Source organism: Chiloscyllium punctatum, chromosome 33 (assembly GCF_047496795.1).
Source record: "Chiloscyllium punctatum isolate Juve2018m chromosome 33, sChiPun1.3, whole genome shotgun sequence".
NCBI lineage: Eukaryota > Metazoa > Chordata > Chondrichthyes > Orectolobiformes > Hemiscylliidae > Chiloscyllium > Chiloscyllium punctatum.
Genome location: NC_092771.1, coordinates 57,954,593 through 57,973,987, shown reverse-complemented (window position 1 = coordinate 57,973,987; position 19,395 = coordinate 57,954,593).

Sequence of the window (19,395 nt, the reverse complement as noted above, 5' to 3'; positions counted from 1 at the left end):
AGAATCCCCGAATTTATTTGGAGATTTGTTAGAACAAATATTGGAGAAATTTAGCAGCTTCAAGGGAACTACCCTGTTGCAGTATGTACACCACCTCTTAGTAACAGGAAAAAGAACAGAAAGAGTAGTTGAAGCCACTAACAAATTATTGTGTTTCCTGGGTCAGCAGGGACTGCGAGTATCTAAAAACAAACTACAACATGTGGAGCGAGAAGTGAAATGGTTGGGAGATTTAGTTAGTGAGGGAAAGCGAAAGATAAGCCCAGAATGGTCAGAAGGAATAGTGGGGATGCTGCTGCCCAGAACTAAACGGGAATTAAGTATTAATTTGGGTTCAACGGGATATTGCAGATTGTGGATTGATTCTTATGCTCAAAAGACGAATAAATTATATCTCAAACTATTGGAGGAGGAACCAAAGTGTCTGATATGGAAAGATGAAGAAAACGAACTATTGAGGAATGCATAAGAGATCTGATCCATGCTCCCGTGTTAACCTTACCTTCTCGAGATAAACCTTTACACCTCTTTGCTACCGTAGATAAGGGAGCGTATCTGGGAGTATTAACCTAGAGGTGGGGAGGAATGAAACAGCCAGTGGCATATCTTTCGAAGCTACTGGATCCAGTATCCCGGGGGTGGCCTGAGTGTGTGCGGGCCGTGGCTGCCACCGCACTGTTGATGGAGGAAAGCAGGAAGCTTACATTTGGGGGAGCCCTAATAGTAAGCACCCCACAACAAGTGAGAACAATCCTAAACCAAAAAGCTGGGTGATGGTTGACAGACTCGCGGGTTTTGAAATATGAGGCAATATTAACAGAAAAAGATGATCTCGTGTTGGTCACTGACAATTGTTTAAATCCAGCTGCCTTTCTTTGGAAAGGGGAAGGAGACTCTCCTCAGAATCCGGAGCACAACTGCCTTGACATTATAGAATACCAAACTAAGGTCCGCATGGACCTGAGAGATGTTCCACTTCATGCAGGAGCCTGACTTTTTATAGACGGATCTTCCCATGTGACTGAAGGGAAAAGACATATGCAGTTGTAGACGGGACGAAATGTAGTGTGGTAGAGGCAGGAAGGTTGCCGAATCAGTGGTCAACTCAGACCTGCGAACTTTATGCATTGGGAAGAGCACTGAGGGCGTTAGAAGATAAAGGGGGAGCGGTATACATTAACTGTAAATATTCATTTGGTGGTGTGCACACTTTTGGAAAGATATGGCAGGACAGACGATTGTTCAATTGCCGGGGGAAGGAATTAGCACATGAGGAGTTGATTAAACGGATTTGAGGTCTCTGTTACTCCCCTGAGAAATAGTGGTAGTGCATGTAAATGGTCATCAGAAAGGAAATGAACTGGAAGTTAGGGGGAATCGATTAGCCGATGAAGTGGCGAAGGAAGCAGGCCTGGACCCAAAAGGAGTGGTGATTCATTGCCTAATACCTACTTTCCCGATCCTCGGGAAGCTCCTATATTTACTGAAATAGAGGAAAAACAATTTAGGGGCTGCAAAGTCAGCAGACGGTCATTGGATGTAACCTGATAGAAGGGAAAAGCTAAACAAAATGATGATGGGAGAAATTATGGCTGTCCTACATCAAGGCAGCCTTTGGGGAGTACAAGCAATGTGTGATTTAGTTCTGAGGGAATATGGATGTAAAGGTATTTATACAATTGCTAAACAAATATGTTAGGGAATGTTTAATATGCACAAAGGGAAATAAGAATTTTCTTGTGAAAACAGACCCCGGGAGGAAGAGACCCGGGATTGAGACCGTTCCAGAGTATACAAGTAGATTATACTGAACTACCCAGAGTAGGAAGAATAAAATATATGCTGGTCATAGTAGATCATCTCTCTTGTTGGTTGAGGCATATCCCCTAGTTTCCTCTGCTGCGAGTGGGGTGTCTACAACCATATTAGAGCACATAATTTCCTGATATGGGCTAGTGAACCGTATATTTTCCGACCAAGGAACTCATTTTACCTCTGAAGTGTTACGGGGATAATGAATGGGTTGGTAATTTCCTGGGAGTTCCATACTCCGTGGCACCCACCATCATCAGGAAGGTTTGAGAGAATGAACCAAACACTCAAACTCCAGCTCTCTAAATTGATCATAGAAACCAGACTCCCTTGGACCAAATGTTTACCTATAGCTCTCTTTCGAGTACGAACAGCCCCAATGAAAGATTTGGGACTATCCCCCTATGAAATCTTATTTGGATTACCTTATCTGGGAATGAATGGAGAATTGCAAATTCACGAAACTAAAGACTTGGTCTTAAAGAAGTATATACTGGGCTTGTCCTCCTATTGTCTTTCCTCAGGGAACACGGTTTCTTGGCACAGACTCCGCCCCTTGAATTTGCCATTCATCCCATCCGGCCGGGAGATTGGGTCTTAGTAAAATCATGGACAGAGACTAAATTGCAGCCGGACTGGGAACGGCCGTATCAGGCTCTTTTGATGACCGAAACGGCAATAAGGACGGCGGAGAAAGGCTGGGATCAAAAGGCCAGTGGAATCTCCAGTCGAGGAAGAAGTCTGGACAGCCGAATCAATGCAATAACCACTGAAACTCAGGCTAAATAGAGTTTGAGTAACCGATTATACGTTTGCGACGCGGGCGCGAGATGATTTCTGTAGGATTGTGTATTAAGTCTTTTCGTACTTCCGCACGATTTTTACAATACTGGGAATGCTTAGAGGTATGATGCAAGCCCTGTTAGTTTTGGAATGTTGTCAAATATCATTTTCGTTATAAACGGTTCCTGAGTCTGATAATTCACAAGCAATAGAGGCTGTTGCATGCAGCTTAGTAAATTGTGGGAATGTAGATAATCAGAGACAGTACTGCAGCTCAGAGATACATCTTAATTGCTATGGGGAGAGCTTTGGGGATGTTACTTGGTGTAATGGTCTCGTCACAGTATTCGAGGCCCCCTTCAGACTAGCTCTCGATTGTCCCGATAAAAGGTGTAGCCCAATATACCTAACAAAAACCACATGGCATGGAGAAATTCTGCAGGGTAAGTGTGGTTGGAGGGCACGCAGGGGGTGGGTGCGGCACCTATCAGGTACAATTAAATGAAACATTTGGGATAGAAATGAAAACAAACGGGAATGATTTCTCGGGCTGTTGTTTTCGAATTAGCGTAGGAAAGGGAAAACAAGCAGAACTACTGGATAATAAGGTACAACCTTCCACCTCTCCCGATGACCTTAAAGTAGTAAGAATTGTACAGGTAAAGGACTTAAAACAGACCATTGAAATAGAAACTGGGTACGGGGATGCAAATGCCTGGTTTGAATGGGTAAAGTATACTGCATAAAGTCTGAAGAAGAGCAATTGCTATGCAAGTGCCTCCGGTCGGCCAGTGGCCCAGGTGGTTCCATTTCCGCTCGGGTGGAAGGGAGACAGGAAGGGCATAAAATGTATGATACCCCTGTAGCAGGATAAGACCGCATGGAATGATAGGAATTGTACCTCCCTATTTCTGATGTTCCCTTCCTTGGTGAAGAAAGATTCAAAAGCCCTCCCTAAGATTTCAGCCGCAGTCGGAAATCACACGTTGTGTGTGCATGGACGAGGTACAAATCGGTCTAGAGATTTGTGGGAGCTGAAAGTATGTACAGAGGTTAAGAATGTCACCAAAACGAACAAGGTAGGGAACTACTCAGCACTAAATATTCCCCGAGCGGATCTATGGTGGTACTGTGGAGGCAAAATATTGAGACCCACCCGATCTCTGGATTGGACAGGGATATTTGCAATTGTACAATTGGCAATTCCATTTACCCTGGCAGTTGCGAAGGAAAAGATAGTAGGGAAAAAGGGAAGGAGTAAGAGATCACTGTTAGACACTTCTTTCGATGGCAGGATTTATATCAATTCTGTAGGAGTCTGTAGGGAGGTACTTGATGAGTTCAAGGCTCGTAACCAGATTGCAGCAGGCTTTGAGTCAGCTCTCTTCTGGTGGGTAACAATTAATAAAAATGTAGATTTGATAAATTACATTTTCTATCCTCAACAGCCATTTATAAATAATACAAAATATGTAGTTAAAGAAATATCCGAACAGCTTGATGCGACAAGTAGGATGGTATTGGAAAACAGAATGTCCCTTGAAATGATTTTAGCGGGGAAAGGGTATGTGTGTGTATGTAATGTAAGGAGGAAGCTGTTGGACCTTTATTGCTAATACCACTGCGCCTGATGGTTCAATTACTCAGGCCTTAAGTGGATTAACTATGTTATCAGAGGGACGGGCTGAGAATTCAGGAGAAGACACATCTCTCACGGGATGGCTTGAATCATGGTTTGGAAAATGGAAGGGGGTGGTGGTTTCCATCCTTACTTCCCTGATAGTAGTAGTCTGGATATTGGTAGCCAATGGCTATTGTATCATACCCTGTATATGAAGATTCACCAAAAGACTGATTGAGACATCCTAAATGAAACAGATGCCCCTAAAAGGGAATCAGGCAGAGGAACTTTATCGATTAAAAATGAGGGGATGAGTGAGACCAAGATGGATGAAATCTCCAGAATGATGCTTGCGAATTTTGGGGACGATGCTTAAAAGAAAAATGCAGAAGGTAATAAATGGTAATTAAAGGAAAAAGGGGGAAATTGTGAGATATAAGAAAAGTAGTGTTGCTTCTGCAATTATAATTACTTACGCAAGGTAAATGAACTCTCACCAGTGTGTAATTGTTTCAACCAAGAGCTGAGTCAACAAGAATGAAAACTATGTGAAGCAAATATATAACTGTTTTTGTATTAGCTAAAATGTGCATACAAGAATGAAACGTGCCTGCAAACAATGGCAGATGTTACAGACAACGAGCTAAGGTGCTGTGAGGAAATAAGGTTAAACCAGATTTGCTTGTACACACAGTAGTTATAAGCATCTGTTTCCCACTTCTGCAAAAAACAAAACAACAAACCCCAATTAAAAGGTCATAAGGATCAATATGTTTGGGGAAAGGGTGGAAATTTCACACGTGGGGGAAATAGATAGTAGTGAAGGAGGATATTCCTCACAATGGACCACAGTATGATGCGGTCAAACAGCCAAATAAAACGTGTACTTTGTTGTGCACAAGGACGAATAAGGCAAGGGATAAACAATAGTAATGTGCTAAAAGGTAAAAACAATAACTGCAGATGCTGAAAACCAAATACTGGATTAGTGGTGCTGGAAGAGCACAACAGTTCAGGCAGCATCCAAGGAGCAGCGGAATCGGCATTTCGGGCAAAAGCCCTTTATTCCTGATGAAGGGCTTTTGCCCGAAACGTCGATTTCGCTGCTCCTTGGATGCTGCCTGAACTGCTGTGCTCTTCCAGCACCACAATACCAATAGTAATGGGCACCGAGTTTAGAGTAGTGAATCCTATTTCAGATACGTATTTGCTTAACTCTGGGTGTCTATTTCAGGCACCGCGCTTGAAAGCGGATAATAAACATACTGATTGCTTCAGATCTTGTCTCGGACTGACATTATTGAAGTGGGTGAGCTTCTTTTCTCATATCTGTGACATCTCCAGCTTTGCTTAGCTCTCTCTGAAATATCTCCAATTTTGCTTTCTTATCTCTGAAACATCAACAGCCTTCCTGTCCTCTCTCTGGAACATCTCAAGCCTTGCTTTCCAATCTATGTATCATATCGAACCATGCTTTACACTCTCAGTGACATCTGTAGATGTTCTTTCCTATCCCAAGAGCCTGTCCAGCGTTGCTTTCCTATCTCTGTTACATCTCCAGCATTGCGTTCTGATCACGATAGCATTTCCAGCCTTTCTTTCTTATTTCTGTAAAATTTCCAGCCTTGCTTTCTTATCTTTGCAACATTAGCAGTCTTCGTTTGTCTGTAACATCTTCAGCCACGCTTACCTCTCTCTGTATCATCTCCAGCCTTACATTCCTATCTCTGTAACATCTCCAGCCTTGTGTTCCTATCTCTGTGTTATCTTCAGACTTGTATTCCAATCTCAGAGGCTGTCTAGCCTTGCTTTCCTATCTCTGTAACATGGCCAGCTTTGCTTTCCTTTCTCTGTAGCATCTCCAGCATTGCGTTCCGATCACTATAACTTTTCCAGCCTTTCTATCTTATTTCTGGAGAATTTCCAGCCTTGCTTTCTTATCTTTGCAACATCACCAACCTTCCTTTCGTATCAATGTTGCATCGTCAGCATTGCATTACTATCCCAATAACAGTTTCAGCCTGCTTTCCTTTCTCTGTAACATCTCCAGCCTTGCATTCTTATCTTTGCAACGTCTCCAATATTGCTTTCGTTTCTCTGTAACATTTGCAGCCATGACTACCTCTCTCTGTAACATCTCTAACCTTGTCTTCCGATATTTGTATCATCTCCATCATTGTTTTCTAATCTCTGTGCCATCTCTAGACGTGCTTTCCTATGCCCAGAGACTGGTCAGCCGTGCTTTCCCATCTCTGTAACATGTCCACCTTTGTTTCTCTATCTCTAACATCTCCAGCAGTGCGTTCCTATCACTATAACATTTCCAGGCATTGCTTACCTATCCCTGTAAAATTTACAGTCTTGCTTTCTAATCTCTATAATATCTCCAGCCTTGCTTTCCTATCTCTGTAACCTCTCAAGCCTTGCTTTCCTATCTCTGTAACATCTCCAGTCTTGCATTCCTATCTCTGTGTTATCTTCAGCCTTGTATTCCTATCTCTACAGCCTGTCCAGCCTTGCCTTCTTATGTCTGTAACGTGGGCAGCCTTCCATTCCTATCTCTGCAACATCTCCAGCCTTGCAACCCTTTCTATGTCACATCTCGAGCATTGCTTTCCTATCAGTATAACATTTCCAGCCTTGATTCCCCATCTCTGTAGAATTTCCAGTGCGCTTTCTTATCTCTATTGCATCTCCAGCCTTGCTTTCCTGTCACTGAAAAAATAAACAGATTGCTGACTAATCTCTGTAACATCTCCAGCTTCACTTTCCTCTCCCTGTAACATCTCCAGCCTTGCATTCCTATCTCTTTATCATTTTCAGCCTTGCATACCTATCTTTGTAACATCTTCAGCATTGCATTGCTATCACTATAACATTTTCAGCCTTGCTTTCCTGTTTCTGTAAAATTTACAGCCTTACTTCCTTGCCTCTGTAAAATCTCCAGCCTTGCTTTCCTATCACCACAACAACTCCAGACTTCCTTTGCTATCCCTGTCATATCTGGAGCCCTGCTTTTCTGTTTCTGAGACATCTCCAGCCTAGCCTTCCACTCTCTGGAACATCTCCAGCCTTGTTTACTTATTTTTCTAACATTAACATTTCAGTCTTGCTTTCCTCTCTCTCTGTCACATCTCCAGCCTTGCTTTCCCATTCCTGCAACATCTCTAGCCTTGCTTTCCTATCTCTACAGCCTGTCCAGCATTGCTTTCCTATCTCTATAACATGACCACGCTTGCTTCCCTATCTCAGCAACATCTCCAGCAGAGCGTTCCTATCACTATAACATTTCCATCCTTTCATTCCTAATGCTGTAAAATTTCTAACCTTGCTTTCTTAACTTTGCAACATTTCCAATTTTGCTTTCCTTTCTCTGTAACATATCCAGCCTTGCCTTCCTCTCTCTGTAACACCTCCAGCCTTGCTTACCTCTCTCTGTAACATCTCCAAACTTGCTTTCTTGTCTCTGCAACATCACCTCCGTACCAGTCCTCTCTCTGTAACATCTCCAGTCTTGCTTTCTTATATCTGCAAGGGGTACAGCCTTGCTTTCCTCTCTTTCTGTAACATCTCCAGCCATGCTTTCTTATCTCTGCAACATGTCCAGCCTTCCTTTCTTCCGTCTGAATCATCACCAGCACTGCGTTCCTATCACTGGAGATGCCTTGCTTTCCTGTCTCTGTAACATCTCCAGCCTTGCTTTCCATTTTCTGTACCCGCTGCAGCCTTGCTTTCCTATCAGTGTAACAAATCCAGCGATGCCTTCCACTCCCTGTTGCATCTCCGGCCTTGATTTCCTATCTCTGTAATATTTCTAGCCTTATATCCTTATCTGTCTAACATCTCCAGCATTGCATTTATATCACTTTAACATTTCCAGCCTTGCTTTCCTCTCTCTGTAAGATTTCAAGTCTTTATTTCTTAGATCTGCAACATCTCCGGCCTTGCTTTCCTATCACTTTAACAACGCCAGTCTTGTTTTCCTATCCCTGTAATGTCTGAAGCCTTATTATTCTGTCTCTTATAACATCTCCAACCTGGGTTTCCTGTTTCTGTATCGTCTCCAAGCTTGATTTCCATTTTCTGTACCCGCTGCAGTCTTGTTTTCCTCTCGGTGTAACAAGTCCAGCCTCGTTTTCCACTCTCTGTAGCATCTCCAGCCTTACATTCCTAACTCTGTAACATTTCTAGACTAACATCCCCATCTATCTAACATCTCCAGCATTGTATTCATATCACTAAAACATTTCCAGCCTTGCTTTCCAATCTCTGTAAGATTTCAAGCCTTTGTTTCTTATATCTGTAACATCTTCGGCCTTGCTTTCCTATCTCTTTAACAACGCCAAACTTGCTTTCCTATCTCTGTAATGTTTGCAGTCTTGCTATTCTGTCTCTTTTAACGTCTCCAGCCTAGCTTTCCTCTCTTAGAAACATCTCCAGCCTAGTTGTCTTCTTTCTCTAACATCTCAGACTTGCATTCCTCTCTCTCTGTAACGTCTCTCTGCTTTCCGATTTCTGCAACATCTCCAGCCTTGCTTTCCTATCTCTGAAACATCGTCAGCCTTGCTTTCCTCTCTCTGAGATATCTCCAGCCTTGTATTCCAATCTCTAGAACCTGTGCAGTATTGCTTTCCTATCTCTGAAACATGACCAGCCTTGTTTACCTATCTCAGCTTCATCTCCAGCATTGCGTTCCTCACTGAAATAATTACCGTCTTGCTTTCTTATCTCTGTAACATCTCCAGCCTCACTTTCCTTTCTCTGTAACACCTCCAGCCTTGCATTTCTATCTGTGTGACATCACCAGCCTTGTTTTCGCCTCTCTGTCACATCTCCACCCTTGCTTTTCTATCCTTGCGGCATCCCCAGTCGTGCTTTTCTCTCTCTATAACATCTCCAGCCGAGTTTACGAACTCTATAACATCTCCAAACTTGCTTTCCTTTCTCTGTGAAATCTCCAGCCTTGCTTTCATATCTCTATATCATTTCCAGTTTGCTTTCCGATATCTGTAACATGTCCAGCATTGCGTTCAGATCACTACAACATTTCCAGCCTTTCTTTCTTATTTCTGTAAAATTTCCAGCCTTGCTTCCTTATCTTTGCAACATCACCAGCCTTCCTTTCGCATCTCGGTTACATCGCCAGCATTGCATTTGTATCCCGATAACATTTTCAGCCTTGCGTTCCTATCTCTGTAACATCTCCAGCCTTGCTTTCTTATCTTTGCAACGTCTCCAATTTTGCTTTCTTTTCTCTGCAACATCTCCAGACTTGCTTTCCTTTCTCTGTATCATCCCCAGCCATGCTTACCTCACTCTATAACATCTCTAAACTTGTTTTCCGATATCCACATCATCTCCAACATTGATTTCCAAACTCTGTGAAATCTCCAGACGTGCTTTCCTATCCCTAAACCCTATCAAGCCGTGCCTGCCTATCTCTGTAACATGTCCAGCCTTGTTTCTCTATCTCTAACATCTCCAGCAGTGCGTTCCTATCACTAAAACATTTCCAGCATTGCTTTCATATCCCTGTAAAATTTACCGCCCTGCTTTCTAATCTCTGTATTATCTCCAGCCTTGCTTTCCTATCCCTGTAACATCTCAAGCCTTGCTTTCCTATCTCTGTAACATCTCCAGTCTTGCACTCCTATCTCTGTGTTATCTTCAGCCTTGTATTCCTATCTCTGCAGCCTGTCCAGCCTTTCTTTCCTATCTATGTAACATCTCCAGCATTGCATTGCTATCATGATAACATTTTCAGCCCTGCTTTCCTGTCTCTGTAAAATTTCCAGCCTTGATTCCTTGTTTTTGTAACATCTCCAGCCTTGCTTTACTACCACCGCAATAACTCCAGACATCCTTTGCTATCCCTGTCATATCTGCAGCCCTGTTTTTTTCTGTTAATGTAACATCTTCAGCCTTGCCTTCCTCTCTGTCTCGTCTCCAGCCTTGCTTTCCCATCCCTGCAACATCTCTAACCATGCTTTCCTGTCTCTTTGATATCTCCAGCGTTGTATTCCAATCTCTAGAGCATGTCCAGCATTGCTTTCCTATCTCTGTAACATGGCCAGGCTTGCTTCCCTATCTCAGCAACATCTCCAGCAGTGCGTTCCTATCACTATAACATTTCCATCCTTTCATTCCTAATTCTTAAAATTTTCTAATCTTGCTTTCTTAACTTTGCTACATCTCCAATTTTGCTTTCCTTTCGCTGTAACATCTCCAGCCTCGCCTTCCTCTCTCTGCAATATTACCAGCCTTCCAGTCCTCTCTCTGGAACATCTCCAGTCTAGATTTCTTATACCTGCAAGAGGTCCAGCCTAGCTTTCCTCTCTCTGTAACATCACCAGCCTTGCACCCCTATCTCTGTAACATGTCCAGATTTGCATTACTCTCTCTATAACATCTCCAGCCTTGCTTTCCTACCTCTGTAAGATTTACAGCCATGGTCTCTTATCTTTGTAACATCTCAACCTTGCTTTCCTCTCTCTGTAACCTATCCAGCCTTGCTTTGCTATCTCTGTGCCATCTACAGCATTGCGTTCTGATCACGATAACATTTCCAGCCTTTCTTTCTTATTTCTGTAAAATTTCCAGCCTTGCTTTCTTATCTTCGCAACATCAGCAGCCTTTTTCTCTCTGTAACATCTCCAGCCATGTTTACCTCTCTCTGTAACACCTCCAGCCATGCATTCCTATCTCTGTGTTATCTTCAGCCTTGTATTCCTATCTCTACAGCCTGTCCAGCCTTGCTTTCTTATCTCTGTAACGTGGCCAGCCTTGCTTTCCTTTCCCTGTAACATATACAGCCTTCCATTCCTATCTTTTACAACATCTCTAACCTTGCATCCCTTTCTCTGTCACATCTAGAGCAGTTCATTCCTATCACTATAACATTTCCAACATTGATTCCCCATCTCTGTCGAATTTCCTTGCTTTCCTTGCCTTGCCTTCTTATCTCTGTAGCATCTCCCGCCTTGCTTTCCTACCTCTGAGAAAATTAACAGATTGCTGTCGATTCTCGGCAATATCTCCAGCTTCACTTTCCTCTCCCTGCAACATCTCCAGCCATGCATTCCTATCGCTGTACCATCTTCTGCTTAGCATCCCTATCTTTCTAACATCTACAGCCTTGCATTCCTATCTCTGTACCATCTTCAGCCTTGCATCCCTATCTTTCTAATATCTCCAGCATTGCATTGCTATCACTTTTGCAGCCTTGCTTTCCTATCTATGTAACATTACCAGCCGTGTTTACTTAATCTCTCACATCGCCAGCCTTGCTTTCTTATATCTGCAACATCTCCAGGCTTACTTTCCATTCTGGAAGAAAGTCTGGCGATGTTTCAGAGAGAGGACTGGAAAGCTGGAGATGTTGCAGAGATGAGAAAGTAAGGCTCGCGATGATACAGAGAGAGGAAAGCAAGGCTGGAGTGGTTACAGAGATAGGAAAGCAAGGTTGGAGTGGTGACAGAGAGAGGAAGGCAAAGTTGGAGTGGTGACAGAGAGAGGAAGGCAAGGCTTCAGATGTTGCAGAGACTGCAAAGAAAAGCTGGAGATTTTCCGGTGGTAGGAAAGCTTGGCTGGAGATGTTACAAGGACAGGAATGCAAGACTGGAGATGTTACAGACAAAAATGCAGACTGGAAATTTTACAGAGTAAGGAAAACCATGCTGGAGATGTTACACAGAAAGGAAAGCAAGACTGGCGATGTTACACAGATACAAAACCAAGGCTGGAGAGATTAGTGAAATAAGAAATAAAGGCTGCAGATGTTACAGAGAGAGGAAAGCACGTCTGGGGATGTTGCAGAGAGTGGAAAGCAAGACTGGAGATGTTACTGAGAGAGGAAAGCAAGGCTGAAGGCCTTCATGAAATAAGAAAACAAGGCTCTGGATGATGCAGAGAGAGGAAAGCACGGCCAAAGTTGTTGTAGAGACAGGAAAGCAAAGCTGGGGATGTTATAGGGACGGGAAAGCAATGTTGGAAATCTTACACAGAAAAGAATGTAAGGCTGGTGATGATACAGAGGTAGGAAAGCAAGGCTGGAGTGGCTTCAGAGAGTGGAATGCCAGGCTGGAAATGTTGCAGAGACTGGAAAGCAAGGCGGGATGTGTTACAGAGAGAGGAAAGCAAGGCTGGAGATGCTACAGAGATAAGAAAGCAAGGCTGGAAATGTTACCTAGACAGGAAAGGGAGGCTGGAAATATGACAGAAACAGCAAAGCAAGGCTAGAGATGTTAAAAGAGACAGAAAAGCAAGGCTAGAGTTGTTACAGAGATTGGAAAGCAAGGCTGGAAATGCAACAGAAAAAGGAAAGCAAGGCTGGAAATGTTATCGTGATAGGAATGCAATGCTGGAGATGTAACAGAGATAGGAATGCATTTCTGGAGATGATACAGAGATGTGAAAGCAAGGCTGGAGATATTACAGAGATAGGAATCCAAGGCTGGAGATGTTACAGAGATAGGAATCTAAGGCTGGAGATGTTACTGAGATAGGAAAGCAAGGCTGGAGTGGCTACAGAGAGTGGAATGCAAGGCTGGAGATGTTGCAGAGATTGGAAAGCTAGGCTGGACGTGTTACAGAGAGAGGAAAGCAAAGCTGGAGATGCTACAGGGATGAGAAAGCAAGGCTGGAGATGTTACAGAGATAGGAGAGCAAGGGTGAAAATGTTACATAGACAGGAGGCGAGGCTGGAAATATGACAGAAACAGCAAAGCAATGCAGGAGATTTTAAAAGAGACAGAAATGCAAGGCTGCTGATATTACCAGGATAATAAAGCAAGGCTGGAGTTGTTTCAGACATAGGAAAGCAAGGCTGGAGATGTTACAGCGATAAGAAAGCAAGGCTGGAAATTTTACAGAAAAAGGAAAGCAGGGCTGGAAATGTGATCGTGATAGGAATGCAATGCTGGAGATGTAACAGAGATAGGAATGCACGGTTGGAGATGAGATACAGAGATATGAAAGCAAGGCTGAAGATGTCACAGAGTTAGGAAAGCATGTTTGCTGATGTTATAGAGTTTGGAAAGCAGGGCTGGAGATGTTACAAATATAGCAATGCAAGGCTGGAGATGTTGCAGAGATAGGGAAACAAGACTAGCCATGTTATAGAGAAAAGAAAGCAATGCTGCATAGGTTCCAGACATAGGAATACAAGGCTGGGGATATCACAGAAATCGGAAATCAAGGCTGAAAATGTTACAGAGAGAGGAAACAAAGGCTGAGATGTTCCAAAAATAAGAGAACAATGTTGGAAATTTTACAGAGGTAAGAAAGCAAGACTGTAAATGTTATATTGATAGGAATGCATTTCTCGAGATGTTACAGAGATAGGGATGCAATGCTAGCGATGTTACAGACGGAGGAAAGGAAGGCTGGATATGTTACACAGATAAGAAAGCAAGGCTGGAGATAGCAATGCAAGGCTGGAGATGTTACAGAGAAAGGAAAGCGAGGCTGGAGATGTTATAGAAATAAGAAAGCAAGGCTGTAAAATTTTCAAATTGGAACGCAATGCTGGAGATTTTCCTGAGATAGGTAAGCAAGGCTGGTCATATTGCAGAGATAGGAAAGCAATTCTGAAGATATTACAGGGATAGAAAAGCAGGTCTGACGTTGCTATAGATATAGGAAAGGAAGACTGGAGAAGTTACAGATATAAGAAATCACGACTTGAAATCTTACAGAGAGAGGAAAGCAAGGCTGGAAATGTTATAGTTATAGGAATGCAATGCTGGAGATGTTGCAGCGAGTGGAAAACGAGGCTGGATGTGTTACACCGAGAGGAAAGCAAGGCTGTAGCGGGTACAGAAATTGGAAAGCAAGGCTGGAGATGTTACAGAGACAGGAAAGCAAAGCACCTCCAGTGATAGGAACGCAGTGCTGGTGATGTGATAGACAGAGGAAAGGATGGCTGGATATATTGCAGAGATAAGAAAGCAAGACTGGAGATGTTACAGAGAGAGTAAAGTATGGCTAGACCCCTTGCAGATAATCGAAAGCAAGAGTGGAGATGTTGCCGAGTGAGAATTGGGCGGCTGGAGTTGTTGCAGAGACAAGAAAGCAAATTTGGAGATGTTACAGAGAGAGGGAAGCAAGGTTAGAGGCATTACAGAGAGAGGAAGACGAGGCTGGAGATGTTACAGAAAAAGGAAAGCTAAATTGGAGATGTTGCAAAGTTAAGAAAACATGTTTAGAAATTTTACAGAATTAGGAATGAAAGGATGGAAATGTAATAGTGACAGGAACGCAATGCTGGAGATGTTGCTGAGATAGGAAAGCAAGCCTGGCCATGTTACAGAGATAGGAAAGCAATGCTGGACAGGCTGTAGAGATAGGAATACAAGCTGGAGATATCACAGAGACAGGAAAGCAAGGCTAGAGATGTTGCAGGGATAGACAGGAAAGCAAGGCTGGACATGTGTCAGCGAGAGAACGGCAAGGCTGAAATGTCAGAAAAGTAAGAAACAAGGCTGGAGATGTTCCAGAGAGTGGAAGGATAAGCTGGAGATGATACAGAAACAGAAAAGCAGGACTGCAAATATGACAGGGATAGGAAAGGAAGTCTGGAGTTGTTGCAATGATAGAAAAGCAACGCTGGAAAGGTTACAGAGACAAGGAACAAGGCTGGACACTTTTCAGAGAGAGGAAATCAAGGCTCCACATGTTATAGTGATAGCAATGCATTGCTGGAGATGTTACAAAGATTGGGATGCAAGTCTGAAGATGGCACAGAAATAGGGATGCAAGGCTGGAGATGTTACAGGGAGAGGAAAGCGAGGCTGGAAATGCTACTGAGATGAGACAGCAAACTGTTTATTATTGCAGAGAGTGGAAAGCAAGGCTGGAGATGTTACAGAGACAAGAAGGCAAGGCTGGAAATGTTACAGAGATGGAGAGTCAAGGCTGGAAATGTTATAGTGATAGGAATGCAATGCTGGCGAAATTACTGAGAAAGGAAAGCAAGGCTGGCCACGTTAAAGAGATCGGAAGGCAAGGCAGGAGATATTACACAGATTCGAAAGAAAGGCTGTATATTTTACAGGAATAGGAAAGCAATGCTGGAAATGTTATTGTGAGAGGAATGCAATTCTGGCCATGTAACAGATATAGGAAAGCAAGGCTTCAGTGGTTACAGAGAGATTCTGGATTAGTGGTGCTGGAAGAGCACAACAGTTCAGGCAGCATCCAAGTAGCTTCGAAATTGACGTTTCAGGCAAAAACACTTCATCAGGAATAAAGGCAATGAGCCTGAAGCGTGGGGAGATAAGCTAGAGGAGGGTGGGGGTGGGGAGAAAGTAGCATAGAGTACAATGGGTGAGTGGGGGAGGGGAGGAAGGTGATAAGTCAGGGAGGAGAGGGTGAAGTGGATAGGTGGGAAAGGAGATAGGCAGGTCGGACAAGTCTGGACAAGTCATGGGGACAGTGCTGGGCTGGATGTTTGTAACGAGGGTGAGGTGGGGGAAGGGGAAATGAAAAAACTGTTGAAATCCACATTGATGTCCGAGGGTTGAAGTGTTCCGAGGCTTAAGATGAGGCGTTCTTCCTCCAGGTGTCTGGTGGTGAGGGAGCGGTGGTGAAGGAGGCCCAAGACCTCCATGTCCTCAGCAGAGTGGGAGGGGGAGTTGAAATGTTGGGCCACGAGGCGGTTTGGTTGATTGGTGCGAGTGTCCCGGAGATGTTCCCTAAAGCGCTCTGCTAGGAGGCGCCCAGTCTCCCCAATGTAGAGGAGACCACATCGGGAAAAACGGATACAATAAATGGTATTAGTGGATGTCCAAGTAAAACTTTGAATGATGTGGAAGGCTCCTTTAGGGCCTTGGATAGAGGTGAGGGAGGAGGTGTGGGCGCAGGTTTTACAGTTCCTGCGGTGGCAGGGGAAAGTGCCAGGATTGGAGAGTTGGTTGTAGGGGGGCGTGGACCTGACCAGGTAGTCATGAAGGGATTTGTCTTTGCGGAAGGTGGAAAGGAGTGGGGAGGGAAATATATCCCTGGTAGTGGGGTCTGTTTGGAGGTGGCGGAAATGACGGCGGATGATTTGGTTTATACGAAGGTTGGTAGGGTGGAAGGTGAGCACCAGAGGGATTCAGTCCTTGTTACGGTTGGAGGGGTGGGGTCTGAGGGCGGAGGTGCGGGATTTGGACAAGATGCGTACGAGGGCATCTTTAACCACGTGGGAAAGGAAATTGCGGTCTTTAAAGAAGGAGGCCATCTGGTGTGTTCTGTGGTGGAACTGGTCCTCCTGGGAGCAGATCCGGCGGTGCGGAGGAATTGGGAATACAGGATGGCATTTTTGCAAGAGGTAGGATGGGACGAGGTATAATCCAGGTAGCTGTGGGAGTCGGTGGGTTTGTAAAAAATGTCAGTGTCAAGTCGGTCATCATTAATGGAGATGGAGAGGTCCAGGAAGGGGAGGGGAGTGTCAGAAATGGTCCAGGTATATTTAAGGTCATGGTGGAACGTTGGTGAAGTTGATGAATTGCTCAACCTCCTCGCGGGAGCACGATGTGGCGCCAATGCAGTCTTCAATGTAGGGGTGGAAGAGGTGGGGAGTGGTGCCGGTGTAATTACAGAAGATCAACTCGTCTACGTAGCCAACAAAGAGACAGGCATATCTGGGGCCCATACGTGTGCCCATGGCTGCCCCTTTAGTCTGGAGGAAGTGGGAGGATTCAAAGGCGAAGTTATTAAGTGTGAGGACCAGTTCGGCCAAACGAATGAGAGTGTTGGTGGAAGGGTACTGTTGGGGACGTCTGGAGAGAAAAAAACGGATGGCTTGGAGGCCCTGGTCATGGAGGACGGAGGTGTAGAGGGATTGGATATCCATGGTGAAGACGAGGCATCGGGGGCCAGGGAAACGGACGTCTTGGAGGAGGTGGAGGGCGTGGGTGGTGTCTCGAACACTTGTGGGGAGTTTCCTGGACTAGGGGGGATAGGACAGTGTCGAGGTAGGTAGAGCTGAGTTCAGTGGGGCAGAAGCATGCTGAGACAATGGGTCAGCGAGGGTGGTCAGGCTTGTGGATCTTGGGAAGGAGGTAGAACCGGGCAGTGTGGGGTTCCCGGACTATGAGGTTGGAAGCTGTGGGTGGGAGATCTCCTGAGGTGATGAGGTTCTGTATGGTCTGGGAGATGATGGTTTGGTGATGGGGGTGGGGTCATGGTCGAGGGGGCAGTAGGAAGAGATGTCCTCGAGTTGAAGTTTGGCTTCAGCGGTGTAGAGGTCAGTGCGCCAGACTACCACTGCGCCCCTTTATCCGCTGGCTTGATGGTGAGGTTGGGATTGGAGCAGAGGGATTGGAGGGCTAGGCGTTGTGAGGGTGAGAGGTTGGTGTGGGGGAGGGGGGTAGACAGGTTGAGGCAGTTAATGTCCCGGTGGCAGTTGGAAATGAAAAGTTCGAGGGCAGGTAATAGGCCAGCACGGGGTGTCCAGGTGGATGCAATGTGTTGGAGCTGGGCGAAGGGGTCCTCAGAAGGTGGTCAGAAGTCCTGATTGTGAAAGTAAGCTCAGAGGCGGAGGCGACGGAAGAATTGTTCGACGTCACAGCATGAATTAAATTCATTGATGCGTGCGCGGAGGGGGATGAAGGTGAGTCCTTTGCAGAGGACTGATCTTTCGTCCTCAGTGAGGGAGAAGTCTGGGGGGATGGTGAAAACTCGGCAGGGCTGGGAGCTGGGAGCTGGGATCGGGTGTGGGTGTCAAGCTGGGAGTGGGAGTGGAACCTTTAACTGGAGTAGGTGTGATGGTGGGGGAATGGGGGTGGAGTCATGAGCAGGGGTAATGTTCCCCTCAGGGTTCTGGGGGTGGGGATATTGACAGTGGGGTCTGTGGGGGGCGTGTCAGCAGAATGCAGGTGAGTGGCGCTGGTTGGGGCGGAAGTGATGGTGACCACGGCAGTAGGGGTGGCTCAAGTCACTGAGCATGGCATCAGCGATGATGTGAAGGGCAGAAGTGATGCCAGGTGTGATGCATGAGGAATTGTGAGGGGTGGGAGTGGTTTTGGGAGTGGCCATGATGGGGGCGGGAGTGACATCACCAACCAGCGTGGTGGTGGTAGCTACATCAGCCGCATGGCTAATGGTGGAATAGGTCCCGAGGCCAGGGGAATCTTCTGGAATGATTGAGGAGCTCTGGTTATGGAGGTGGGTGGATAAAGGATTTTTTATACTTACAGTTTTTGATGCTTGAGATGGAATTGAAATACTGTTTTGTTGAGAGTATGAATTCTCCTGTCTGGAATGTTTGAGGAGCGCGGGTTATGGAGGTGGGAGGATACCTCTTGCAAAAATGCCATCCTGTATTCCCAATTCCTCCGCATCCGCCGGATCTGCTCCCAGGAGGATCAGTTCCACCACAGAACACACCAGATGGCCTCCTTCTTTAAAGATCGCAATTTCCCTTCACACGTGGGTAAAGATGCCTTCCAATGCATCTCGTCCACATCCCGCACTTCCGCCCTCAGACCCCACCCCTCCAACCGTAACAAGGACAGAACGCCCCTTGTGCTCACCTTCCACCCTACCAACCTTCGCATAAACCAAATCATCCGCCGACCTTTCCGCCACCTCCAAACAGACCCCACCACCAGTGATATATTTCCCTCCCCACCCCTTTCCGCCTTCAGCAAAGACTGTTCCCTCCGTGACTACCTGGTCAGGTCCACGCCCCCCTACAACCAACCCTCCAATCCTGGCACTTTCCCCTGCCACCGCAGGAACTGTAAAACCTGCGCCCACACCTCCTCCCTCACCTCTATCGAAGGCCCTAAAGGAGCCTTCCACGTCATTCAAAGTTTTACTTGCACATAAACTAATATCACTTATTGTATCCATTGGTCCCGATGCGGTCTCCTCTACATTGGGGAGACTGGGCGCCTCCTAGCAGAGCACTTTAGGGAACATCTCCGGGACACCCGCACCAATCAACCACACCGCCTCGTGGCCCAACATTTCAACTCCCCCTCCCACTCTGCCGAGGGCATGGAGGTCCTGGGCCCCCTTCACTGCCGCTCCCCCACCACCAGACGCCTGAAGGAAAAACGCCTCATCTTCCGCCTCGGAACACTTCAACCCCAGGGTATTAATGTGCTTTTCAACAGTTTTCTCATTTCCCCTTTCCCCACATCACTCTCGATCCAAACCTCCAGCTCAGCACTTTCCCCATGACTTGTCCG